This window comes from Alexandromys fortis, unplaced genomic scaffold (assembly GCF_014885135.2).
Source record: "Alexandromys fortis isolate MF-2015 unplaced genomic scaffold, M_Fortis_MF-2015_v1.1 scaffold_84, whole genome shotgun sequence".
Taxonomy (NCBI): Eukaryota; Metazoa; Chordata; class Mammalia; order Rodentia; family Cricetidae; genus Alexandromys; species Alexandromys fortis.
This window is the reverse complement of record NW_026068017.1, coordinates 2203760-2219583: the sequence shown is the minus strand read 5'-3', so window position 1 is coordinate 2219583 and position 15824 is coordinate 2203760.

Genomic DNA, 15824 nt, shown 5'->3' with positions numbered 1-15824 from the left:
TGGAGAAGTCTGCACACAGAGACCACATGTTGAAATACAGCACTTCAGGGACACTTGGAAAGTCCTTGGAATCAAAACTGCTGTCCGTGGAGGGATGCACCTCCAGGGAGACTGGGGCATAGAAGGGAATGACAGTCAGCTCACAGTCCCCCACCCCTCCACCCGAAGAGGAAGCCCCACTCGACATTTGCATATTACCCTGCCAGCTGGGATTCACTAGCTCTTGGAAAATGAGATAAACCTGGTCCACCCCTCTCCATCTGCAGCTTTTGAAAGCCAAGGGTTCCTCAGGTCCTGGAGAATCCCCAAGGTCTAATTCCTCTGTCTTTATCTGCCAGCAGCGTCTGGCCATCTGGGATGTGAACCCCAGCCTGCTTTCATTTCCATGTAAGAGTGTTCCCAGCAGCGCATTTTGAGAACAATGGTTTGCAGAGTCTTGCAGACACATAGGCCTTCCCTCCTTTTACTGTCCTTTCCCCAATCTCTTTTCCTTTTGGTGGGTGGTGGGGAGGAGGAGAAGGAATCAACAGCCCCATCTCTGGCAGCCAAAGCTTGTTGCAGGTGGAGCAGGAACTCTCTCGAGGCTACAGAATTGGTGTAGAGGTTATTTTGAATTGAAGACATTTGATAGTCAACAGAGCAGGATAAAAGAGCCTTCTCAGCCCTTCCTTTATTTGTCTAAATAAATTTGGGGGAAATAAGGTCACCATAAGCTGCTTTTCCACGTGAGCTTTACCACCCTGAAAAAGGTGGAAAGACTGTTTGTACCTGAGAAGTCAAATGTTGTCAGAGGTTTTCTACCTCTTGTTTATAGTCCCAAACAATTCATTTGTCTTTCCCAAAGAAATCTATTGCACTTCATATAGCAGCCACCACCCCTCTGAGCTGCTCCCCGCAGAACCCTCCCATGCACATGCTCATCACACAGATAAACAACTCCCTTCTCTCTGTAACTCTTGTTCAGCCAATTTAATTTGCGCAGCCCCAAGGGGGAAGAAACACACAGAAACAGAGGGAGGTTTTTGGTTTTCTCTTTTTCCATATACCATTCTGCCTTAATTTCCTCCCCTGGATCCTCAGTTCCTACACCTGGTAGGATTTTCTGGAGTTGTCTCTACAAAGGTTTCCTAGGGCAATCAGAAATTTGTAACTCGTGCTAAGAATAAAAAGAGATTTCTCTTAGCTGTGTAGGTACTAGGTACACAAAAACCTCTATAGGAGGTAGGGCAGGGGAGACACAGCTACTCAAAGAAACACATATTTTCAGGCCAGCTGCTATCCATAGATTCTCTGGGCTTCAGAAACGCCATTCCTTAGGGAGAGTACAGGAAAGAAATTGCAAAGCTTTTGTCAAAATATTTGGCCACCAAAAAAATTTCCTGTTTTCAGTAACAAATACAAACACATGGGTGCTGAAGTCTGTTCTTCCTCGAGTAACAGGCTTGATTGGTTTACACAGAAGTCTGGGGATAAGAAACTCCCAGAGCATTCCTGGTAACCAGTTCGAGATGGTAGATAATGCCTGTGTTGCAGCTGCTTCCTCCTAGTGACCTGACTCTGAGAAGCAGTTCCTAGAAGTTTCCAAAACATTCTGGAAGGAGGATGAGGAGATGCTGTCAACAGGAACCTTGAGAAGTCCCTTAGTCTGAGCAGGGGAAATGTTATCAAGCAGTGCCGAAGACTGCAACGCACAGGCCTGGTGTCAAAAGGATGTCTAAGCCTGGGCATTGTGACCTCAGATGACAGCTGTCTAGTTACAGATAGTGGACTGATGGGAGGTGTCCTTCCTTTATAGGTATCATAGGAAGGTACTATATTTCAAGAGAGAGAAACGAGTATGACTGTTCATATCTGAGAGGCAGGAGAGGGTCTGGGGTGATTGATGACACCCAGCATAACCAGAGAGTCCTGTGCCCAGAAGTGTAGCTAATGCCTCTTCCCAGCTCGTCCACCCTATGCCATCCTCATGTGTATGTGTGTAGACTTTGCACACTGATGCCACAGAACTCTTTGCACAGGTTAATTACAACCAGAAGCCAGCAATGGGGGAGGTAGGCCAACTCCGAAGTCAATGAGTGAGCATTTGAAAGACACACTTAGGAGTTTGAAGATGGTAAAGTATAAGCCTCAGAAGGGCATGGATATTATCATCTGAAGAGTCAGTCTGATGCCTCGTCTTACAATTTGGTTGTGCAATGCCCTCCATTGTGTTTGGCCGTTAAGTGTCCAGCAGGTAGCATTATCTTGGGAGCCTGCTTAAACTATAGGAAGCAGATGAAATCTTGCTGGAGGAAATAGGAAAAGGCTTTTGAAGGTTAAGCCAGCCCCTGGTTTGGGCTTTCTTGACCAGATTCCTATTGCCTCTGTGGTATACAGAGTCCCAGCTCCTTTTACCCCATGTCTTACGCTCTGAAATCCCTCTGAAACCCTAAGCTAAAACACCTTCTGCCAGGTATTTTATCATAGTAAGAAAAATAACTAATGCAGCTCACATCCATATCAGCATTGTTTTCTGTAATCTAAAAGTGGAAACAGCTCAATTGGCCACTGATGGATGAACAAATAAATAAAATATAACATATTATTGTAATAAGATGTTATTCTACCTAAGGAAAAAAATAAGGCAAGTTCTACCCAGGTTTCAACACGGAAGAAGCACAAAGACAGTAACTGAGTGAAATAGGCTAGTTGGAAAACCACAAACAGCATGGGGGTCACATGACTGCCTGGAGTGGGAGTTGTCACCTTATAGTGAGAGAGGTAATGTGGGGCTATCAGGGGTGGGCATGGGGTGGGGTAGGGGCTGTGAAGTTAGTAGTTATGGGTGCAGAATTTCAGCTTGGAAGACAGAGAAGCTCTGGGGATGGATGTGGTGATGGCGGTCAGCACAACCGTGAGTATCCCAAAGGTCACTGAAATGTTCGCTCGGTGTGGCTAAGATGATAAAATTTCATGCCACGTGTACTTTAGCACAATTGGCAATCTGAGGTAACCAAGGAAACTACATGTCTTTCGAGCTGGGTCTCTTAGAGGTTGAAATCCCCTTTGTGGCTAGAAATTCTCTCAAAGCTTCAATTAGGTTCTTCATGCTGTATCAGAAACTCACATGCTTGGATACTTTCCCAGGGATCATGTGCCCACCAACAAACGTCTTGATAAGTAGGGAAGAAAAAAAAAAAAAACAGGACATCCTCGTTCAGAGCAAGTACAGTAGAGTGGGATGAGTTGAAGGCGATACCCTAACAATGGCTTCCCAAGATGAAGAGGACCATAAGAAACTTAAAAATGCTTCACACAGAAGCTAATAAGCCGTGCTCTCTCCTCTAGCCAGCCCACCTGACTCTCTGGCGGTGGCAATCACTGTGTTCTTTTGCTAAATAAAGGTCTATGCAGAACATGTGTTCTTCAGCTGAGCTCCTTAACTTGGACCAGGACTGGGTAGGGAGAAGCCTTCACCTGGTAACAGTATACACCTTTTTCTTCTTGTTCTTCCTCTTTTGGTGGAACTTCCAGAACTTTGGTTAATAGAGTTACACATAGCTGAGTTGTGTCTTTTTCCCACAAATGGTAAAATGTCCACAAAATGCTGGGCTCCTAAAAACTGAGCTCCCACCAGTATTTTCTACAACTTCTGGGTGTGGGGGATCCAAGGAAGAGTATCTAATTAGAAGAAACACGAATGAGAACAGAGGTAGCCCAATTAAAACTGGAAGAGATGCCACTGAATGTGGGGTGAGGATTGCAGGGGCGGGGAGGGTGAGCACAGAGAAAGTCATACAAGGAGGAGATGGTTTCGATACTTATTGATATCAGCATGAGCTTGTACCAGGCTGTGGAAAATCTAAATTTAAGTAGCCAGGCTGAAAAGCTAAAAATAATGGATGGGAGAACAAATATGAAATTGCAAACACAATAGAGAAACAAAAGTAAGTTCGATCAATTCTACCAAAGCCAGAAAGGAGAAAATAAAAACAAACGAACAAACAAATAAACAGAAAACATAACCAATAAGCCAACCAAACAAAATAAGAAGACAGCATGGAAAACTTAAAAAACTTGGGATGTCTATGTAGCCATAACGGGATAAACTGACATCAAAATACAGTGACTCCCAGATTCAGGAAAAACCCCATACTATCCAAATATTTGGATAGTTGTTTACATGAGACAGCCTTAAAACAAAATGAAAAAAATGATGAAAATAAAGGTAAGCAGGCTAACTTTATGAAATAAAAAATAACCTCAGGGCTGAAGAGATGGCTCAGTGGACAAGAGCACTTGCTGCTCTCCCGGAAGACTAGAGTCTGGTTCCCAGCACCCTCATCAACTCGATCCCAACCACCTGTAACTCCAGCTCCAGGAGGTCCAATCCCTCTTCTGGCCTATGTGGACACCGGTATGTATGTACAAAGTACATACATGCAAATAAAAAGTATAAATAAAAACCATTCATAAAAAAATAAAAATAAAAAATAAAAACCATTCAAACCAAAATTTAGCATAATAGAATTGTAAAAGGTTTCATTTGTTTGTGTTTGAGACAGGGCCTCTCTATATAGGTGGCACTGGCTGTGCTGAAACTTGAGATTTCAATTGGCATATATATGGTGTATAAAGTGGGGGTTAATGGTTTGTTCAAGTATAACATGCACTTTGATTCTGTTTCCTCTTACTGACCCTTCCCTTCTGCTTGTCATTTCTGTTTCCTAAACATGTCTTCTACTGTCACATAATATGCCCATGAATCTCCTTCTGTCTCTCTATCTGTCTGTTCCCTCTGTGTGTATGTGCGCATAAAAATCTGTTTCATAGTTGAGAGAAACATGACATTGTTCTTTCTAGGTCTATTATTTCACTTATTATGATCTCCAAAACCTAGGTTTCATATTTGAGAGAAAACATGACATTTGTCTTCCTAGGCCTACTTTATTTCACATGATGGTCTTCAGCTGAATCCAGTTGTAATTTTCAGCACAACAGAGAGAGGCATTCATAGTCAGAAGGACTCTAGCAATGTATAATGATGACTATGGACCACCATAAGTGTGAATTGTGGGTGTCAACATGAGTAGAAGTCAGGAGAGCACAATTCTGGGTATGCCTGATAGGACTTCTCCAGGTGAGACACATGTAACACCAGAGTAGACCAGGGAGAGGAAATCTGCACTCAGAATAGGCAGGCACCCTCCAGGGGGCTGAGGGCCAAGAAAAGGGAATGTGTTTGTCTCCTGAAGCTAGACACACTTCTCTTTCTCTTCCCTGTGGATATCACAGCCCCAGTCCCTCCAGCCTTTATATTCCAGGACTTGCTGTGTGTGGGTGGTCTGAGAGTGAATTATACCCTCTGCTCCCTGGGTTTGGATGCCTCTGGACTGCACAGGGAATCTAGCTTGCAGACAGCCTATAAGCTGATCCCTGGGACTCTTCTATCTCCGTGATTGCAATGTCCACTAGCTTCCTCTCTTATACTTACATTTGTGTCTTCCATCAGTTCTATCTGCCCATTGAACATTCCTACATCCGTGATCCATCAGTAGCACATACATGATGTACTGAGCAATTCCATAGAAACTGCCGGGACTGGTACTGGTGCCTGGAGTCTCTGCGGCAGAGATGCTGAGGGAGAAGTGAAAGGGAACAGGGCAGACTTCCACACTTCTTTCCTAAGTTAACATATCACAGATACAAAAAGTAATTAAGGAAATAGGTTAGTGAATAAAAAGGCTTGATTTTGTAGCTTTGTGCCTAACAGAGGATAATAGTTTTCCATCACATCGCCTGCAATTATGTTTTAGATTAAAAATCAACTCATCTTGGGCCACAAAGGAAATCAAAGTAAATTCTAAAAGGCAGAAATGGGGTATTTTCATACACTGACTGCAGTAGAGTTGGATATTAAGAACAAAACAACAATTTAAGCATCTCACCTACTTGAAAATTTCAGAAAACACATATACACATTTTGAGCTGAAGGATAAATCAGAATGAAAATTAAAATCCTTTTATATATTGATAAAATTATAAACACAGTAAAAAAATCTGTGAGTTATAGGAAAATATGATATTCTAAGGAAAGCTTGTGACCATAAATACTTTTTATAAGAATAAAAGAGAGCTTGATGCAAAGCTATCTTTCAGCTGAAAATTCAAGAAAAACTACAAAATAAAATTCTAATCCCTACTTAAAAATAATCTCTTAAAACTAGATATAGTAGCAAACCTCCTTCATCTTGTGGAGGGTCTTAACTAGAGATCTTCAAAACTTCACCTGTAGCATCTCCTGAGTACAGGGATAAGGATGTAATCTCTGCCACTCGACACACTCTGCTTGGCCCCTGGCCCAGCGGTCCTCAGTTCAAGTTGTCTATGGGGTCATGTGGAAATGATCTTAATCAATTAATTAATTAATGGTGATGTGGAGGCTCTGCCCCTGTCCCTGTCTCTGTGAATCAGAGTTTGTGTGGGGTTAGCCTAGTCTTCACAGAACACTCTAGGAGAACAGAATCAAAAGCAGTTTCTGCTAGAGCAAACTAGATAAGAAAAAGCAGTAGTAGAGGTTAAACCCCTCCCCCTTATGCTCCCCTTCTTTTTTTTAAATTTTTTCTATCATCTTTCTGCCTATCATCTAGCTATCATTTGACTATTTATGCATCTATTATCAATCAATCAAACATCTATCTACCCATTATCTATTTCTCATCATGTATTACCTATTTGTACCCATCTTTCCATCTGTGTGTCTGCATGCCTATCTATCTATCTATCTATCTATCTATCTATCTATCTATCTATCTATCTATCATCTATCATCTCTCTATCTCTTTCTCCATCATCTATCATTCATAATCTGTCTATATCTACTTCATCTGCCATGTATCACTGTATAGCAACAATGCAACTCAGAAGGTTGGAGCTTCAGGTCTATCTGATCCTGGTCAGTATTGCCTGAGCATAACTCTGCTTAGTGACCCTAATCAGGCATGACTGTGAAGCCTCTTGCTAGGCTGTGACCCATCCATGTTTTCTCGCAATTTCATGGACAAGACCTTAAAGTCGCTAGACCCCCTGGACAAGGATGGTGGCAGAATTCTACTTATGTTGGCAGTCTTACTCCTTTGGTGATTCCCTAGTGTTAAGTTTTAAAAAGGCTGCTGTTTCTCAATGAAAGCTTGTAATTGTTTTAGTTTGAAATCCCTGGTAGTTAGGTGATTGGGATTTTCAACCCTGTGAAGATTTGAATATTGTGATTCTCGGTCCACTTAGTCTGCAGGCCATAGCAGAGAGCATCCTCTTCAGTGAGGTAGGCTGAATTCATTCCAGCTTTGCAGGACTTTGACAAAAGTGGCAGAGAGCCACCTACTCATTCTGATTTTCTAGAATTTTCTTTATCACTTCATTTATTATGTTAATATAACATGAAACTTGCTTTCCAAAGTTAAAAATTGACCCTGAGTTGCCACACCAGGACAGAGGTCCCAGCTTTCCAGACTATAGGATCTGGGTCCTTAAGGGATGCTCCCTGCTGTTAGCCTTTTCTCTGTTAAAAGCTGCACCTGCTAGGATGAGCCCAGCTACACACATTGAAAACCTAAGTATTGGTTTTATGAACAGGAAAGCCCATCCCCCCACACAACTTTAATTCTCAGAATTTTCTCTTTGCTTTCTTGCTCTCTCTGTATTTTTCTTCTCTCCTCTCCCCCCTCTCCTTTACTCTTCTCCCTTTCCCTCTTCCTCCCCTCCCCTTCTCTCTTACAGACAGACAGACAGACAGACACACACACACACACACACACTCTTTTGAGACAGGGTTTTACTATATAGCTCTGACTGTCTTGGAACTCTTTCTGTAGACTAGGCAGGTCTCAGACTCACAGAGATTCACCTCTCTCTGCCTCCCAAGTGCTGGGATTAAAGACGTGTACCAACACACACAGTTTTATCCCTTAAGGACTGGCTGCCTACTGAAGCCTCTCACTTACAGATTAGCTGCACACTAAAGTTGGTCAGCAACACACAAGCCCTCCTTCCTTGAGCACTCCCTAGTCCCACATTATGGGAGCTCACATCTGGAAGGACGCTGGCCCCAGATGCTAACCACAGCAAAAGCCACACAAGTCATTTAATCAACACAGACACTTCAATAACTTTCCTCCTCCTCTCTTTGTCCTCCCCTCTGCCTCCTCCTGCTAACTACTCCTTTCTTCACCTCCTTCTCCCTTTCTTTTCCTCTGTCTTCTCCTTCCCCTTTCTCCTCCTCCCTTTCCAGCTTCTCCCACTATTCCTTCTCCTCTTTTCCCCCTGCTTCCCCCACCTCTTCCTCTTCTCCTTGTGTCATTCAGGTTCACCTTGAACTTGTGACCCTCCTGTCTCAGCCTCCTAAATACTAGGATTTCAGGCTTTATACCACCATAACTTTGTCTATGATGACATTTTATATAAGTGATTTGAGCACCATAGGTTTATTTTGTACAAGTAGCCTCGAAACCAGTTCTCTGGGTATTTGAGTGATGGTTATATATGTACTTGTATGTCTACGCTCTGGATGTATGGTCACAAAACTGAGCACAGTTTTACCTTTGGGGAAAGGATTTGAAATAAAGCATGCTTGCTATGCTTCACCTGTGATGTGTGAACTTCCTTTTTGTTCACCTGTCATTAATTTATCTGTTTGCATTAGGAAGACACAAGACGGTTATCAGGGTCTTGTTGACACTGAGTTTATAAGCCAGTGAATCCCAGCAGAGCTGGCTTGGCTTCTGGTACAGGGTTAGTAGACTTAGCCTCCAACTTCTCCCCAATTTCACAGGATATCCAGGTCCTTTAGGCTGTCTGTATTGATAAAATAGGTATCTAGTATTGTAATATCTAATTGCACTATATAATCATCATGCTTGCATTGTCATTCACTACTTGTAATTATAGCCTAGTGTGACACTTTGGAATGTCTAGTATGAAATGTAGACATGAGAGCAGAAGTCCTGAGTGTTAAAAGTAAGGACACACCAAATTAACACATGTGAAATGCCAAGTACAGAATTTGACATTCAAAGCTCACACTCGGAGTGCCAGAGCTAAGTTTGTAATAGTGCTAAAGACTGATCACAGGTCCTGGCACATGCTAGGCAAACACTCTACTACAGAGTGACATCTCCAGCCCTTACAAAGTTGAGCTTTGAACACAGTTCCCTGGAGTCTAAGCCCTGAAGCTTTGCACAGAACCTCTTTGTGGAAGTTAGTTTTTTTTTTTTTTTTTTTTTTTTTTTTTTTTTTTTTTTTTTTTTTGTCAGTTTGTCACAAGCTAGAGTTGTTTGGGAAGAGGAATGTCACCTGAGAAAATGCCTCCATCAGATTGGCCTACCGATAAGTCTGTAGGGCATTTTCTTGGTTGATGATCAATGTGGGAGGGCAAAGCTCACCCGGGGCAGTGCCGCCCGTGATCAGGTAGCTTTGAGTCATAAGAAAGCAGGCTGAGCTATGTATAAGGAGCATGTCAGTAAGCAGTATATTTTTATGGTCTCTGCTTCAGTTCCTGCATCCTTATTTCCTGCCTTGGCTTCCCTGGACTCTCCCTGTGTAAGCTGAAGTCAACCCTTTCCTCCTCTAAGCTGCCTTTGGTCAAGGTATTCATTGCAGCAACAGAATGAAACTAGAACACATTTCATTCACTCCGAGAGCACATAGCTGTGTGTATCCGTGTCTAGACTTCCTTATTTTTGCCCAGGTCATGACCTTCCAATTGTCTGGGGAACAGTGATGCCCCGCCTCTTTTCCCACTCACCTAGAGGAAGAACATTATGCACTAAAGGAAAGATGCACAGCTGAATCTGGCTTAGTTGGAAGGAGGACACAGTGCAAAGAGACTTTGACAACATTTGAAACCTCTGTCTCCTGCTGAGCCAGACAGACTGTCTCAGCCCCCTGGGAGGAAGATGTAACATAGGCAGTCACTTGGAGGGGTAGAAATTAAGTACAGTTCATTAAAACACAATATTTAGGTATAATAATTCTGCAAGAGCAGCTTTGAATAATTGAAGATGCATTTAATCGACTCTGTTGCTCTGGTGTGAATACTAAGAGTGAGGCAATAGTCATTTTTAAAGCTGAGCAAATACTGATCCATATGTTTTCAGTGTGGAAGGTGCTTGGTGCCAGGCACAAGCTCATGCAGGATGACACTGGTGAATAAGGCCGTCTCAAGCTTCTCTGGCTTCATTATTCTATGCCCACCACTTGTACCAGATTCTAGCAAACTTCCACCAACTCTGGTCACCATCTTTCTGCTGTAATAGATCCTACAGCAAAAGGCTTGGGGTATCCATGCCATGCCCAGATAACTTCTGAACTATGAACTACACACTAGTAATTATGTCTAACACAAAGGATTATTTTAACCTTTCAAAGTGGATGTTCATATTTATGAATCCTGTGACAAGCCCCAAAATAAGCATTGTATCATTTTTCTTTCTGAGACTAGGGCTGGCCCTCAGTCCAATCCCAATTCAAGAGCTTTGTGTTGTACTAAAGAGTGACTTACATCTGCTTATAAGTTACAGCCCATCCCTGAGGGAAGTCAGGGCAGAAACTCAAGCAGGAACTGGAAGTCAAAATTGATTGCTATTCCACATATTACTACCTCTAACCAAGAGACACATGACAGCTTAGGAAGAATGACAGAAACCATGGAGGAGGATGCTTGCAGGCTCACACGGGCTCATGCTTAGCTAGCTTTCTTAATATCTCAGGCCCACCTGCCCAAGGCATGGTGTTACCCGTGCTGGGTTGAGCCCACATCAATCAACAATGAAGGCAATCCCCCAGAGACCTGACCATAGACAAATCTGGACAATCCCTGAATTAAGTCTGTTCTCAGGTGAATTTAGAATGTATCAAGTCAATAGTTAAAACTGACTAGGACAAGAGAAAGAATCACAATATCCTTGGGGTGTCAGGTCCCTAGCCCTCGAGATCCAAGCCCAGCCACTAAAAGGGAGTAGGGAGGAATGATGGCCCCGTTCTAAGTCAGCACACTTTGCATTTTTCTCTCTGTTCAGATCCTGCCAGAGGCAGTCAGATGCACTGCGCAGAAGGTGACCCTCCCTCCACTCTGCTCACATTCCCAGGGCAGGTCCCTTGCTCTCAGAGACCAGAACGGTGACGTTCACTGAGGGCTCCAAAGGGGCTGTTCTCTCTCTCTCTCTCTCTCTCTCTCTCTCTCTCTCTCTCTCTCTCTCTCTCTCTCTCTCTCTCTCTCTCTCCTTCACACAGAAAGGAGCAGCCACCATGACGTTAATCCAGAGTTGGATCTGGAGTCACTTGGTCCACTTCTATTAGGGGCTGTCTACAACTGCTGTCAATCAGGATTACATGTGATTATCATTTCTTGTCCTAATGCTTGGAATTCTCCAATACATCTGTTTATCCAATTAACTGTATTTCTTATCTGCTCTCCTCTGCTAGTTGCAAATTCTATAGGGTCAGCAGTTTTATTACTTTGTTACTAACGACTATTCAGTACTTGCCATATATTTTTTTTTGGGGGGGGGAATCCAGAAGGCATTAATGGGTACCAGGCTCTACTCCTCCCCCATCGCTCATCCTCCTTTCCTCTGCTGAGTGTGAAAGGTCACAGGCATAATGGTTAACTCTGAAATCTTAGGGGTTTACTGCAAATAGGATTTTTATCCACTCACAATATGTGCCTAACCAGCCAGTAGTGGGGGCAGGGGTATGCACAGCCTTTATTTGCAGTGGTATTGGGCATTGCAGAGACCAGGATAGACAGCTGGGTCATACGCTGGCTTGTCTATGCTTTAGCCCACCGAAACACAAGTCATTTGTGCTCACCACGTAAGCTCACATGGAGAACTTCCTTGCGGCAGGGAGAGTCAGAGAGAGTGTGAGAGGAATGTGGACAAAGCCTCTCTGTCTTTTTCATACCCTCTTGGGCCTGTTCATGTTTGTAGAAAACATATACAGCACAAATGTGGTTTGGCTAGCAGTACAATGTATCTACCCTGGTGGTCCTGTAAGATTCTGATGGATCGGAGACTGGGGATATAGCTCAGCTGGTAAAGTATCTGCTTACTGAATCAATTTGCTTTCTGTTACTATGATAAATACCACAGCCCAAAGCAACCTAGAAAGAAAGTGTTAATTTGGTTGACACTTCCAAGTTACAGTCCATCACCAAGGAAAACTAAGGTACGAAGCCAAGGCGGGAACTGAAGCAGAGACCATGGAGGGATGCTACTTACTGGCTTGCTTTCAGGCTCACACTCAGTTTAACTACCATTATTGTAACAACCAGGATCACCTGCACAGAAGCTGGCACCACCCAAAGTGAGCTGGGCCCTCCTATCAATCATTAATCAAGAAAGTAACCCCACAGACTTGCTGTGGTGGTTTGAAGGAGGATGTCTCTTGTGGGCTCTTATATTTGAATACTTGGTCCCCAGTTGGTGGAACTGTTTGGAAAAGATTAGGAGATGTGGCCTTATGGGAGGAGGCATGTCACCGGGGGTGAACTTTGAGGTTTCAAATGCCCATCCCATTTTCAGTGTCTCATTCTTGTGGATCAAGGTGGAAGTTCCTACCCAATGCTCTAGTGCCCTGTCTGCTTGCCTGCTGCTGTATTCCCTGCCGTGATGGTCACGGCCTCTAACCCTCTAGAATGCTGAGCCCCAAATTAAACACTTCATTTTATTAGTTGCTTTGATCATGATGGCTTGGCATAGCATTATAAAATAACTAAGATATTTGCCTACAAATCAATTTGATGGAGGCAATTCCTCAAGTGAGACCCCCCCTTCCCAGGTGACTCTCGTTGGTGTCAAGGTGACCAAAACTAGCCAGCACACTTACTAACATGCCTGAGACTCTGGGTTTGGTCCCCAGCATTGCACCAAACAGGACACAGAGGTATTCACCTACAATCCCAATATTTGGGAGGTGAAGTCAGGATGATCAGAAGTTCAAGGTCATGCATGGCTCTCCAATGAGTTTGAGACTTGCCTTAGCTACATTAGATCCTGTTTCAAAACAGTAAAAATGATTATAATGGATCTGGGAAATTCCTGAGGTTTAGCAACACGAGAGCCATTATAGCCATTATAGTGCAATGCCTCACTTTCTGTGGTGACACTGGGTAAATACATTTTCTGTGTTGCCAGCTACATAAACAACACAGCACAGACCATCACATACAGCACACGGTAATTGACAATAATGATAAATGACTGTCTTGTGCAAGTGTCTTTACTACACTACACGGTTGTTTCTTAGAGAATGGCTCTGAGAGGCTCTGCTCATTGGAAAGGGAGACTGTGAGAAAGGGTACTGAGTCACACCACCAACGGCACATAATTTTACACACACACACACACACACACACACACACACACGAGAGAGAGAGAGAGAGAGAGAGAGAGAGAGAGAGAGAGAGAGAGGCATGAATCCTATAGCCTGAATATCCAGTTTAGCTACACCATCTTGATGACTTTATGATGTCACAATGGCAGAACTGCCGAAAGTGTATCTCTCAGAGCGCACCTCCCATCACTAGCAATGCTCATACGCAACCACACTCATTTATATATGTGATCCCCACTCGTGCCCACCAGCTCTCTTACCCATAGCCGCCCACATTCAGATACAGCTCCTGTGGATCTGTGCAGTCTCTAACCATGCTCTACTACCTCTGTATCCACCAGGCTCACCCAGACCTCTCGAGTTTATGCGTAGACAATCGTGTATGATTGCAGTTCTGCTTTACTAAAACAAAACGGTCATTTGATCCACAGAGACCTTTCTGGATGAGTACTGGATAGTTTGGGATAGGAGGGAGCCTTTTGGTGTGTCACAAAATGTTTTAGACTCCGTGTATGAGCAGCAGCATTTGTATTAATTATTGATTGCGGAAACACTCTGCAGTTAAAGAGCTGCACATCTGTGCCCACTAGAAGCGGCGATGTGCGTTGCTATGTCAGCACGCCATTCTCTTCATTCATTATGCATGTTGCGGAGAGTGCTGGGGCATATACAGTTCCAAGGGTCCTCTGCAATATTGCTGTGGCCTGGAAGCTGGAGCTCCTGAGACAGGCGAGTACGAGCGAGCACGGGAGCAGCATTCAGGGTTTACCCCGCTCCTCTCCGCATTGGTAGAGGGTAGCAGCGACAAGCCAAGGGAGCAGCATGAAAGGGATGCCTTACTCTCCCAGGAACTGCGCCTGTCTGCAAGCCTCAGAATTGCACGTCAGCCTAGCCGCTCTGCGTGCTCTCTTCTCAGGGACAAACCCCATCTGCAGTATAGATCTTAGCTTGCCGCTCACAGGAGCAGATATCTAGAGAATGCAATCCATTTTCTCCCCCGCTGGGGTCTGCTCACCTCCGGGATTTCTTTTCACATTTGAGGGTCCCTCAAGATGCCAACACTATGCCAAGAATTGTCTGAAGATGGAAAGGGATCATTTATGGGACTCTGTTAGAGTGGGGAAAGTCCCCCAGGCATCTGGGTGAGAGAGTGAAGACAAAGCACCCAAAGTCTTTCTCGTGTCCTCTCTCTTCCGACTGTGATCATTTCAGAGCAACTCAAGGACATTCAGCCTGGGTGTCTCTACCAAGAGCAGTGAAAGTTCATTCTGGAAGTCATAGGTGCTTCCTAGAGATCTCAGAATCCTCAGTCTACCCAAGCATGCTTTATACTTCTAGGTTAAGTCAAATTGGTAGAAGTCTGCACACCTAGTGACGTGGTGTGAATGCTCCCTGTGACTGAATGCCTCCCTGACACCCGAGATCCCCCTTAGACTTGGGCACAGACTCATTGAGAGCTATTTTTGGCTAACAATGAGAGCATATGAGTGGGCCATTGCCACCAGGCTGTGATGTCGGGGATGACCAGGTCTTCTACATGTGTGTACAGCCTGCTCTACCAACTAACTCTGGGCACTGTCCTTCCCACTGATGTCCCCACATTCGCTGCTCCAACTTAGAGACAGCCTCTTAGCATCCCTCTCACAGGTTCTTCCATGTCTCTGTGTACAGACAGCCAAGCCTAGGGTTCTCTCTCCAATTTGACCTCTTCTACAGTGCTCACCCCCAACCCTGCAGTTGGATTCCAGGATGCCCAGTGGATGTCTGAAGTTGTGGATTCAATGAGACCCTACAATCCTGTGCTTTATTCCGGTGCAAACCTGCCTGAAACAAAGCTTATTGTTTTGTTTGGAGGTCCTCAGATCATGCATAGGACCTGGCTATGTAATACAGATGCTCTCCACTGATCCAGAAACCCAGCCCCACAAAGCTCAATCTGATCAATTAGACACAGAACATGGTAGAAGACAATAAGCATGAATAAAGCAGAACAATTATAACAATAAACTATGAGTCACAGTCACTGACAGCTTACAATGTTTACCTTATGATCATTCCATTTATGATTTCTGGACAACTGAAATCCTGGAAAGTGAGGGCAGTGATCAAATCAGGGAAGGGCACTGTATACCCTCCATTCTTGTACAGAATCCCTTTGGTATTCAAATCTCTACTTTTTAAGATTTGTTTTATGTGTACAAGTGCTTTGCCTTCATGTATGTCTGTGAACCACACACATGCAGTGCCTGCGGAGCCCAGAAGAGGTCGTCAGATCCCCTGGAACTCGAGCTGTGATCCCCAGGAATATATGGTTGTGAGCCAGCCTTGTGGGTACTGGGAACTGAACCTGGGTTCTCTGGAAGAAGCACCAGGGCTTTTTAACTGCTGAGCCATCTCTCGGCCCCAGTGTTCCGGTCTCTGACAAGCTCCTTTCCATGTGTGACCTTGTGTGTCTC